The sequence below is a fragment of the Petaurus breviceps genome, unplaced genomic scaffold (assembly GCF_028583685.1).
Source record: "Petaurus breviceps papuanus isolate PSGF00001 unplaced genomic scaffold, PetGlider_PUasm1.0 186, whole genome shotgun sequence".
Taxonomy (NCBI): Eukaryota; Metazoa; Chordata; class Mammalia; order Diprotodontia; family Petauridae; genus Petaurus; species Petaurus breviceps.
The window spans coordinates 31,346,628-31,359,655 of NW_027185798.1; the positions used below are offsets into that span (position 1 = coordinate 31,346,628).

The window sequence follows — 13,028 nt, forward strand, 5'->3', positions numbered from 1 at the left end:
TTCATAAATACATTCATAAATTGTTCTCCTATCCACACGTCTGATAGGTAAGTGTTATGGTAATGAAATTTGTGGATCCCTTTGTACTGGAAATCTGACAGCTAGTTTCAAATTAAGCTTCTGTAAGGAGGTATGAACCCCTGCTGCTGATGTGACAGGAAGGGGCTGAACAGGGAACTCTGTCGCTGATGTGACAGGAAGGGGCTGAACAGGGAACTCTGGGGCTGAACAGGAAGGAGCTACACCGGATATAGGGAAGAACACAAGCTGGACAGTCAGAATTTCCTGGGGTAAGCACATCGTGGAGGCAGGGCAGCTGCTGCTGGAACTGAAGACAACTGAGAATTGAGAAGAATTGAGAAGAGGAATGAGAATTGAGAACTGAGACAGAATTTCTTGGAGCAAGCCACCTGGAGGCTGGATAAAGTGATTTTGATTTTGAAAATGGAGCTTATGGTGCTGAGGATTTCTGAGGGCCAGCTGGAGCTTCAGAATACTGAGGAAGCATGACTGTGGTGCCAATATTTTGTACAAATGTTGTTGTGACTTTGTTAATGTGCATGAATGTTCTTGTGGCTTTGTTAAACCTTGTCTTCCCAGGAACAGAGACTGTGAAGGATTTGAGATGGACTGGACACTGTGAGCTCCTATGTGGAGCAGGCACTGCACAGAGGACAAGGAACTGGGAGCTGTCTGCCTTTGAATTCAGGTTGTTTAGATTTAGGTGGGAGCTGGGACCATGGAAGAGGAACCATGGAAGCTGAAAGCCTGCCCAGAATCAAGATGAAAAGACCTCTCTATGGGTACTAAGTAGTGACGACTGATGAAATTGCAATGTACTATTCAGAGGTGGAGTAATTTGACTTTTGTACTTTGTGTCTAGATGATTGAATGACTGAATTACTAAATGATTGAGTTACCAAATGATTATACTTTGTTGAAAACTGTGTGACCACTTTGGTGAAAACTATGTGGCCATTTTAGTGATAAGTTGTTGAGTTGTGACATGATGAATGCTGTATTTTGATTTTCTGTGAATGTTTTGCTCTGATTTGTTATTGAATAAATAAAGAGTTTGCTCTACTATGTAATCAGAACTTTGAAAGCTGTTCATAGCAGCATTCCTCTGGAAAGCTGCTGATGCATGGCTTTACAGTAATATGTTCCATGTTCTTCTAGTTTTCTCATTATCTACCTTTATATCTAGGTCACATATCCATTTTGACCTTATCTTGGTAAATGGTGTGAGATATTGATCTATACCTAATTTCTGCCAGACTGCTATCCATTTTTCCCAACATTTTTTAAACCAAATAGTGTATTATCCCCAAAACTTAAATTTTTGCTTTTGTCAGATTCAAGGTTATTGTAATTATTTACTGCTATGTATTATGTATCTACTCAGTTCCAGCGATGTATCTTTCTACTTCTTAACCAGTACCAGAGAGTTTCAATAATTACTGCCTTATAATATAGTTTAGGATCTGGTATGCTAAACCTCCTTCCTTTACATTTTTTTTTTCATTAATTCCTTGGATATTCTTGACCTTTTGTTCTTCTAAATAAATTTTATTATCATTTTTTCTAGCTCAATAAAATAAAATGCTGGTGATTCAATTGGGACAGCATTGAATAAGTAGATTAGTTTAGGTAGAATTGTCATTTTTATTATATTGGCTCCATCCACTTATGAACAATTAATATTTCTCCAATTATTTAAATCTGACTTTATTTGCATAAAAAGTATTTTATAGTTCTGTTTATATAGTTCCCAGGTTTGTCTTGGCAGATATATTCCTAGATATTTTATACAGTCTACAGTTATTTTAAGTGGGATATCTCTTACTATCTCTTCTTGCAGGATTTTATTGGTGATATATAGAAATGCTGATGGTTTATGTGGATTTATTTATATCCTACTAATTACTTATTGTTTCAAATAACTTTTTAGTTGAATCTCTAGGATTTTCCAAGTATAGCATCATGCCCTCTACAATGAGAGATTGTATTATTACTTCATTACCCATTCTGATACCTTCAATTTCTTTTTCTTCTCTTATTGCTATTGCTAGCATTTCTAATACAGTGTTGAATAATATTGGTGATAATGGGCATCCTTGTTTCACTCCTGATCTTATTGAAAAGGCTTCCAGTTTATCTCCTTTATAAATAATGCTTGATGATGATTTTAGGTAGATGTTTCCTATCATTTTAAGGAAAATCCATTTATACCTAAACTTTTAAGTGTTTTTAATAGGAATGAGTATTGCATTTTATCAAAAGCTTTTTCTGCATCTGTTGATAAAACCATGTGATTTTTATTACTTTTGTTTTTTATATAATCAATCATGCTAATAGCTTTCCTTACATTAAACCATCCCTACATTTCTGGTATAAATCCAACTTATTCACCATATATAATCTTTGTGATATATTATTGTAGTCTTCTGGCTATTATTTTATTTAGAATTTTTATATCTTTATATATATATATTATTATACATATATTACCGTGTTTCCCCGATAATAAGACACTGTCTTATTATTTTTTTGGACAGAAAAACACCAGAGGGCTTATTTTCAGGGGAGGACTTATTTTAATGAACATTGACAACAATTTTAATAAACCGGTAAATGTGAACAAAACCTTTATTCAATAAGCAAATCACTGGGGAAGAACAGGATGACGCGCTCACTGCTGCAGCTCTGATTGGATGCAGCTCGGAGTGCGGCATGCGTTTCACGGGGGGGGACGGTCACTACAATAGCAATCTCAATAGGGCTTATTTTTGGGGGAGGGCTTATTTGAGAGGAATCTTACACAGCAAGGGGAGGGCTTATTTTCGGGATAGGTCTTATTATCGGGGAAACACGATATATATATTCATTAATGAAATTGGTCTGTAATTTTGTTTTTCTGTTTTTTGCTCTTCCTGGCTTAGGTATCAGCATCATGTTTGTTTTATAAAAGGAGTTTGGTAGGACTCCTTCTTTGCCTATTATTCCAAAAAACTTATTTAATATTAGAATTAGTTTATCTTTAAGTGTTTGGTTTAAATACATCTGGTCTTGATGCTTTTTTCTTAGAAAGCTCATTTATTTATGACCCATTCAATTTCTTTTTCTAAAATAGTTTTATTTAGATACTCTGTTTCCTCTTATGTTAATCTAGGCAACTTACATTTTTGCAAACTTTGTTACATTTCACTTAAGTTGTTAAATTTGTTGGCATATAACTGGGCAAAATATCTCTTTTAACTGAATATCTTTTAGTTGAGATCATGATTGCTACTACTGCTTTTTTTTTTGCATCAGCTGAAGCATAATAAATTCTACTTCAGTCCTTTATTTTTACTCTAATGTGTATCCATCATTTTTAAATGTGTTTGCTGTAAACAACATATTGTCAGATTCTGTTTTGTAATCCATTCTGCTATCTGTTCCCATCATATGGGTGAATTCATCCCATTCACATTCAGAGTTATAATTACTAGTTGTTCATTTCCCTCCATCCTACTTTTTGTCACTGTTTATCCTTCTCTCCTCTTTTTACCCTATCTCTCCTCAAACATCTAATTTACCTCTAACCGCTGCCTCTATAATCCACACCCCTTCTAAAAATCCCTCCCTTATCCTCTTCCCTTACCCTTATTCCTTATTCTACCCACCCTTATCCTTATTCTCCCTTATCCTCTCCCCCTTTTCAAGATTCCCTCCCTTATCCTCTTCCTTTACCCTCCTATTTTTTGATATGCCCTTCTAAGAGTCCCTTCCTTATACTATCCCCTCACCCTCCTATTTCTCTGTAAATTAAGAAGACTTTAATACCCTTCTAGATGATATGTTATTCCCTCTTTAATTCAGTTATGATGAGAATAAGGTTCTAATACTCCTCCATTCCCTCCTGACTCCAATCTAGCAGTTTTTCCATTCACACCACACTTACATGAGATAATTGCTCCATTTTACCTCTCCCTACACAATTTTATATTTTAGCATCTTCCCATCGTACTCAGCTCAATCCCACACCTTCTATCTATGTATTCTCTTTCAAACTACCCAAGTAATGATAATATTCTTAAGAGTTACAGATGTTTACCTATATAAGAAGTAAAAATTCTGACCTTATTAAATCCTTTATAATTGGTTTTTAATGTTTACTTTCTTATGTTTCTCGAGTCTAGTAGGTCACAATTTCCATTTCAGTTTCTGGTCTTTTCTTTGCAAATATCCGGAAGTCCTTTAGTTCATTAAATATTCATTTTTCATTCAAATTTACACTCAGCTTTGCTGGGTAAGTTATTCTTGGATGAAAACCCAGTTTCTTTCCTCTTCAGAATATATTGTTTCACGCCCTTCAATCTTTTAATGTAGAAGCTGCTAAATCTTGTATTATCCTGACTATAGCTCCACAGTATTAAATTACTTTTTTTCTAGTTGCTTATTTTCTCCTTGACCTAGGAGTTTTGAAACTTAGCTATGATGTTTCCGAGAGTTTTCATCTAGGGATCTCTTTCAGGGGGTGATCAGTTGATTTTTTCTATTTCTATTTTACCTTCTCATTCTAAAACTTCAGGGCAATTTTCCTTAATAATCTCTTGAAGTATAGTATCTAAATCTTTTTTGATAATAACTTTCAAGTGGTCCAACAATTCTTATATTTTTATACGATTTGTTCTCCAGATCAGTTGTTTTTCTAATGAGATGTTTCACATTTTCTTCTAGTTTTCCATTCTTTTGATTTTGTTTTATTATTTCTTGGCATCTTATGAAATCATTAGCTTCCCCTTGCCCAATTCTGATTTTTAAGGAATTATTTCTTTGTTTAGTTTTTGGATCTCTTTTTCCAATTGATTTGGCTTTCTTTTCATAGTTTTCTGTATTTTCTTATATTACTCTTATTTGTTCCCCCTAATTTTTCCTCAACCTCTCTCATTTGATTTTTAAAGTCTTTTTTAAGTTTTTCCTAAAATCTTTTTTTGGGCTTATGACATTTTTCTTTTTTCTTTGAAGTAGAAAAAGCTGTTTTCACTTCACTATCTTCTTCTGAGTTTGGACACACATCTTCTCTATCACCATAGTAGCTATCTATATTTGGGTTCTTTCTCTTTTGCTTACTCACTTATTTTTTAAAAGCAGCTTATTTCTTATCTATGGACTTCATGTTAAAGTCAGGCTCTAGTCCTAAAGTCTAGGGGATAATATCTCAAGCATCAGGCTTTGTTGTCTTTTTGTTTTCTGACTTCTGACTCCTCTCTGCCCCTGAGTCATGACCAGCCCTTCCCACAGCTGCAAGTTTCAGTTACCTATCTGCTCTGGAACCAAAACAAATGACTCCTTGAGTGCCCATAGACAGCATGGTCCCACCCTCTTTATGGCACACATCCAGCCCATGTGCTACTTCTTCCTTGCCTACAGCCACAGCCAGGACTATGTCAGGTCAGCTTACCTCCCCTGGGCTGGGTATCTAGCACCAGAGGATGGCCCTGCAATCTTCCCCTGATCAGCTGTCTGCCTCCATGCTGTCTGTGAGGCAAAAGTTCTTGAAGGTGAGGCTGCAGCCTACACAACTGCCCCTAGGGCTGGTTGTTTGTTGATTAGGCAGGATCTGCCTGGAGGTATTTGTACTTCAATCTGGTTAAACCACCACCTGGGAGGTAGGGTCTTTCCTAACATCCCCTGAAGTCGTTTTAGGTGGAAAACTGCTTTACCCCAGCTTTAAATTATTTCTGCCCATCAAAGTTCATTCTGAGGTATTACTTCATATTATTTGTGGGGGAATTAAGGAGAGCCAGGTAATTTCCTGCCTCATTCTGCCATCTTCCCAGAATCCTCTCTAGGTGAACTTTCTTCGAGCAGAGAAGTGATGGGTAGTTAACTTGATGGACTCTGAGCAAAAGAGCCAATTATTCAAAGCCTCTGACTCTGCTATGGCCTCTGAAAGTGACATTTCCAGTGAAAGACGGAATGATAATAGAAATATCTAGCACTATGCTGAGTGTTTTACAGAGATCTCATTTGATCCTTACAACAACCCTAGGTGGTAGATGCTTTCATTATAGCCATTTTATAGTTGAGGAAGCTGAGGCAAACAGAGGGTAAGTGACCTGCCCAACTTCACACAGTAATAAGAAATCACATTTGAATTCTATTACTAAACAACCATACTTGAAGAAAGGGGTTTCCCATTTTAGATGGCAAAAAAAGGCTTTACCTAGAGACTCCTAGCATATAAAAATAATCCCCAGAGCAGAAAAATACTGATAGCAAGTCTGGTCCTTCCATAAATTTAGTTATAGAGAGGCAGTCCTCTATCTATGATGTTGGAGCAAAGTAGGTTACAGAAGAACTTGACCCGGTCCACCAGTCACTGGGCTCACTCATGATTGGCACAGGAGAGCCAGAAGTAGTGACCTGCCTAAAGTAAAGTGCACCTTGCGTAGAAATTCATGTATTTGTTCCTGTACGTGTTAATTATCACCTGTCTGCATGATCATGCTTATCATAGTTTTGCTGTCACACTTACTGGGTCGTGTACTTGTGTAATGTTTGTAGTATAGCAAACTATACATACCTATATATATAACTATACCTATCGCTTTAGTCTCTGTGTGTATATATACTATTATTTATAATTATGTTTGCTCTTATAGCCCTGATAATATTGTTATAGCTAGCTAGCTTTGCTTCACACTTTTTGCTTTTTATCATTGCTTCCTCTTGTACTAAGTAAGTATATGCATGGGTGCTGTCCATAGAAAATAGGCATATTCACATGGGGAGTCCAAATGTATAGACCTTGGCTCAAGGGGAGGCACTGATAGATTTCTCTGGATTCTTGCCCACCTTTCTCCAAGGATTTTGTGATTCCTACCTTGCAGGAACAGTAGAAGAGGAAGTGAGGCTGGTCTCTGTCTTCCTCTAAGAAAGAAGCACTAAAATTATATCTATCTGCCCCCCTAAATATTGCTAGTTTAGGAGCCCATTTTTATGTTTAAAAGCAGCTAGGTGACACAGTGGATAGAGCAACAGTCCTAAAGTCAGGAAGACCTGGCCTCAGACACTTACTAGCTATGTGACTGGGCAAATCACTGCCCCACATTTCTTTAAAAAGCTGCTTGCTTCCCTGGTGATCATTATCCCTTGAAGGGCAGAGGGCAGCCTTTAGCTTACACCTGCCAGTTTGACTTCTTCCCAAATGCTAGTTACAAAAAAGATCATGACAAATAGTGAACGACAAGTAAACCCATTTCATTCAGTCAATAAACATTAATTCAGCTCATACGCCAGGCACTGTACTAAGCACTTGGGGCACAAAGAAAGGCATAAGACAGACCCTGCTCTCAAGGAGTTTACAATCTAATGGGGGAAATAATATGCAAACAAATTTGTACAAACAAGCTATACACAGGAAATAATTATGAGAGAGAGGGCACTAGAAGAGAGGTTGGGAAAGGCTTTTTGTAGAAGATGGGATTTTAGTTGGGAATTAAAGAAAGACAGAGAGCTCAGTACACAAAAATGAAGGAGAGCATTCCAGGCACAGGGGAGAGCCAGAGAAAATGCCTGGACCCAAGAAATGGAGTGACTTCTTACAGGAAGCCAGAAGGGCATATGATTGGGGGGTGGGAGTAGCAGATAAGTAGTAAGAAGACTGGAAATACAGGATAGTTGCTGGGTTAGGAAGGGCTTTGAATGCCAGAGGATTTCATAATTGATCTTGGAGGTGATAGGAGGCCTGGAGTAGGGAGTGACATGGCTGGACCTCCACCTCTCACACAAACTCTACCCCTCATGCAGCAACAGCAGTTGCTTCAGCAGTCTCTCCACCAATTAAGGGAGTCTCATGAAAATGCTCCACACATTACATATGTGCTTCTGTGATGTTCATGTACTATGTCATGATTGTAAATTGAACATTTAGTCACTGAAGCATCTGTCAAGTGATGTTTTGTATAGTGTTGTGTATAGCAAATCTATTGCTTATTTATTAGGTTATTTACTTAAGACTGTGTCTCCTCTTCTCACCCAGTCTGGAAGTACAGAAGCCTCTCATGGGTCCAATCTCACTACCAATTGGAATGGGAGCTTTGACCTGCTCTATTTCTGTCCAGTGCTGATTTACCCTCCTTGGGTAACCTGGTGGACTCCTGCTCCCAGAAGCTTACCATATTGATGCCAAACTTAGTGTAGACATCCAATCAGCATATCAAGGTCTTAACAACCTTAACCTTCCCTATAGCTGGGACTATAGGTGTACTCCACCATCCTCAGAATATTGTATCTATTGATAATGTGCATTTATCTTTAATGGTACCATAGGATGATTATTTAGAGTGCCAAGAAAATCATCCTTATTAATTTCAAAGTACTGACATTTATGCTTATGTCATGTAATTAAAGATTATAAGTATAGCCCAGTTAATTTTTGCAAGGGACTGAAAAACATATGGCTCTGGGAAGGAATGTAATCTTGTGTCACCATCACCATGAAGATGAGAAATATTACCTTAGAATTCATTAGTTAGTGATATCATGTAACAGGAGCTTCCAGGACTGCTTTGTGAAGATTTCTGGAAGAAAGATGGTGGAAAGAGAGAAGCTACATTGAGCTTAGTGGTGAATATTTGCTTTTCTCTTGAAACTGTGTCTGTGCCCAGACATGCTGGTTCCTGGCATCCTGCCCCTAGTTCTGCCATGTGGAGAGAGTCTGAGACAAGGAAGCCACTGTCTTTCACATAAATGTTCTCTACCCTCCTTGTCTTTTGGATTTCCTCAAATGAATACATTTTCTTATTATGTAGTGCTGCTCTTTCCCCTTTTTGCCCTTACCTTCTTCTCTTCTGTTACAATAAGGTTTACCCTTCTAGAGACATATTCCAGTCATGGGTCTCATCCTGTCAAGTCTCAATAATTCCCATGAGATCAAACTTACTTTCTTGCATTAGGCTCACTAATTCATTTTGCTTGTTACTCCTTCTGAGGTAGGAAAGGAAGAGTTGTTCTCCATTTCTCCTGAGGACCAAACATGATGAAATAAACTAAATTCAAACAGGAAAGATTTAAAATTCTTTTTTTTTTTACATTCTTTTTTTTAAAATTAATTTGTTTGTTTCCTTTTAGTTTACAGGATTCAATTCCACAATTCCTTGAGTTTCACATTTTGTCCCCCTCCCTCCCCTCCCCCCCATGGCGGCTTATAGTCAAGTATAGGATCTGTAAATACTTTCACATTATACATTAGTCAGGTTATAAGGATGGATTGTACCAGCTGGAATGAAAAATGGTAAAGAGGACATAAAACTAAATAAGAGAAGGAAAAAGTCAGGTATTTTGCTTCCACCTGGATATAAACTTAGTTCTTTCTAGTTCTTTCTCTGGATGCACATATTTCTCTCCATCATGAGTCTTTTGGGATTGACTTATATCACTGCATTGCTGAGAAGAGTCCAGTCTATCAAAGTTGGTCATCACACATATGTTGTGTCTGTAATTAATTGTGTACAAATTTCTCCTGGTTCTACTCTTCTCACTCAGCATCAGTTCTTTTAATCCTCTCCAAGTAAATATGAAGACCATCTGCTCCTCGTTTCTTATAGCACAATAGTATTCCATAACATGCATATACCACAACTTGTTCAGCCATTCCCCAATTGATGGGCACCCTCTTAATTTCCAATTCTTTGCTACCACAAAAAGAGCTGCTATAAACATTTTTGTACATATGGGTCTTTCTCCCATTTCTATGATCTCTTTGGGATATAACCCTAGGAGTGGTATTGTTGGATCAAAGGGTATGAAAGTATTTATAGCTCTTTGGGCATAATTCCAGATTGCTCACCAGAAAGGCTGGATGAGTTCACAACTCCACCAGCAATGCATTAGTGTTCCAATTTGCCCACATCCTCTCCAGCATTTGTCATTTTCCTGTTTTGTCATCTTAGCCAATTTGACTGGTGAGATGTGGTACCTCAGAGTTGTTTTGATTTGCATTTCTCTAATCAATAGTGAATTAGAGCATTTCTGCATGTGCTTATAGATAAGATTTAAAATTCTTAATGGTGTGAAGTTTTTAAAATCAGAAGGTGCTGATTCTCTTCTTCCCCATACTTCCATCCTTGTCTTCTTCTCAGGTGGGGCAGGTAAGGTTTGGTAAATCTCTGAGAAAAAATTCAGTTGGATTAGTCCAGTCTAATTTTATTATTTGTTATTCATTTTCATTTTGCCAGTAGGAAAAAGAGAGCTCAAAAGGGTTGGGTATGGCCTCATATGGGCTTTAGTCATTCAGGAAGCTAAGACCAGAATCCTTTCTCTTTTACCCCTACTGTGCCTTCTCAGAAGAGATGTCTTTGCATTGAAAATAATTTCAAATAACATTTTGATTACCCCACCAAGGAAATATAGGTAAGTAAAGCAAACTGACAACAATCATGTTTGACAGTATGAGTGTATGTGTCCCATTCCCCACCTATGATCAGTCAGTCAATAAAATGTATTAAGTGCTTACTATGTGCCAGATGTAGTGCTACGTGATAGGGATACAAGGGAAGGTAAAAGTACCTACTCTCAAGGAATTCACAGTCTGGGGGGGGGGAAACAGCATGAAAAACAACTATGTACAAATAAGACGGACACAAGACAAAGAATGGAAAGAGGGAAGGTGGGATTTCAGCTGGGACTTGAAGGAAGCCAGGAAAGTGAGGAGGCAGAGATAAGGGGGAAAGTATTCCAGGAATGGGTGACAGCCAGTGAAAATGTCAGGAGTCTAAAGGAGGAAAGTATCCACAGATCCTCTCATTTATTTATTTTTCAAAGACCCAATAAGGGAGATAAAATGATTATTGTCCCCAATTTACTAATAGAGAAACTGAGGCCCAGAGTTTTACCTAGGGTTCTGACTAAGGTCATCCAGTACCTCAGCTTTGAGTTAGTAGCCTTGAAATTCCCAAACCTAACTTTGTGACTCTTTACTTATATCACAAAGCATCTCGAAATTCTCAAAAAAGTAAAACAAAATTCTGTTTAACATTTTAAAAAATAAAAATCTACAAATAAGTCCTTTTATGTGATGTGGTTTGAGATTAGCATACAAGAGGAGAAACCTTAGCAATGTGTACATCCTCAACCCCCCACCTACCCAGGTCTGCCCTTGCCTAACCCTTTTGTCCTACACTGAAGTATTTATTAAACTTCTAGGTTCAAGTGTTTATTGTGTTACCTCATACTGGAGGAGTTTCATACCCTCCCTTCGCCCTGTCTCTTGTTCTGTAGTGGGGACTTTTACCTCTGCCATGCCAAGTAAATGGCCTTGGAAAGTTTGCTGAGGAAACATTCCTACCCATGGGTTTGCTTCCTTCATTCCTTTGGATTGTTGTTTTCCTTTATACGTCTGGGAACAGGGCATCAAGAATCACAGGAAGACAGGATCACATACCTGCAGAAGGAGGAGAGATTACAAACCATTCAGTCCAACCCTCTCATTTTACAGATGAAGAAACTGGAGCCCAGAGAGATTAAGTGATTTGTCCAAGATTACACAAAAATGTCAACAGCAGAGTCAGGATTCAAATTCAGGTGCTTTGGTCTCGAAGTCAGGAGTTCTTAAGCCTGAAACATCTAATAATAATAATAACTAATATTCATATAGCACTTACTATGTGCCAGACGCTTTATAGTTTTGTCATTTGATCCTTACAACAACCCTGGGAGGTAGGCATTATTATCCCCTTTTTACAGATGAGAAAATTAGGGCAGCAGAGGTTAGGTGACTTGCCCAGGGTCACAGAGCTAGTGTCTGAGGCTGGATTTGAATTCAGGTCTTCCTGCCTCCAGGCCCAGCACTCTTATCTGCTGAGTCACCTAGCTGCCAATCCCCAATACTTCATACAGTGCCTGGCACATTTTTTAAAAATCCAACCTGTTATTTTATCTGTATAGGGGGCTCCCAGTGAGGAACTTTCTTTTCTAGTGAAGCTGAGCATTCCCTGCAGCATATTGTCTTAAAGAATTGACTAGCCAGTATGTGGAAGGCTTAGAATTTGAACCCAAGTTATCCTGACTCAGAGACCAGCTTACTTCATTCATTTCCATAGTACCACACAGCAAAAGCCTTAGATGTGAACCAGACAAAAGACATCAATGGCAAGATAAAGAGGATTAGCCATTTAATCTTCCAAATGATCTACAGCATCATAGAAGTTTTTAGTTGGGAGAGAACTCAGCAACCATCTAGCATATATCGCAGAAGAAATCCTCACTATAACATGCCCAACAAAAGTCCAAATACTAGAAGACCTCCAAGCGGAGACCCTCCAGAAGCCACCAGAAAAGCTCCAACTCCAGGGTTCTTGGCCTATTCTGTGTCAGGGACCCCTCTGGCAGTCTAGTGAAAATTACAGACACCTTCTCAGAATGCTGGGTTTTTTTTTTTAATACATAAAATAAAATGCATAGGATTACAATTGACACCAATTACGGAAATAGAAATAGTTGAATTCATAATAAAAATAATATATTTCTTTCTTTTTTTTTTTTTTTGCTTTTTAGAGGGTGGAAGGTAGGGCAGTTGCAGTTAAGTGACTAGCCCAGGGTCACATGGCTAGTTTTTTGTGTTGCGTCTGAGGCCGCATTTGAACTCAGGTCCTCCTGACTCTGGGGCCAGTGCTCTATTCACTGAGCCACCTGGCCGCCCCCAAAATAAGATATTTCTTAAAGTTCCCAGACCCTAGGTTAAGAGCCCCTGCTCTGATTACTAGGAAGTATTTCCTGACATCAAATCTAAACTAGTCCCTGAAACTTTTACTTAGAGTTTCTTCTTCCTATCCTTTCAATCTCTCCCGAGGGCCCGAAATGGAGATGGTCAAGACTAGGTGGTCTAAGGCAGAGAGAAGGGCATGACCCTGATTCTCTGGGTGCCCCCAGAAGGGAGCTCTGCCCTGGTTCCGCCTTCTCAGCCGGAATTATTACATAACTTCCAAAGTCTGTTTCTGTGAGTGAGTGATCTTTGTGTCATTATAGTTTCACAGCAT

General features: G+C 38.2%; 1 long non-coding RNA gene across 1 annotated transcript in view; it reads right to left on the reverse strand.

Annotated features, from left to right (window-relative positions):
- Nucleotides 1-8,806: 8,806 nt before the first annotated feature.
- LOC138162674 (uncharacterized) overlaps nucleotides 8,807-13,028 on the reverse strand; it is a 66,389-nt gene continuing 62,167 nt past the window's right edge. Inside the window, exons 2-3 of the long non-coding RNA XR_011168693.1 lie at nucleotides 11,339-11,434; nucleotides 8,807-10,160 (exon numbers count right to left, since the gene is read on the reverse strand). This is a non-coding gene — a long non-coding RNA (uncharacterized lncRNA). The remainder of the gene's footprint in view (nucleotides 10,161-11,338; nucleotides 11,435-13,028) is intronic.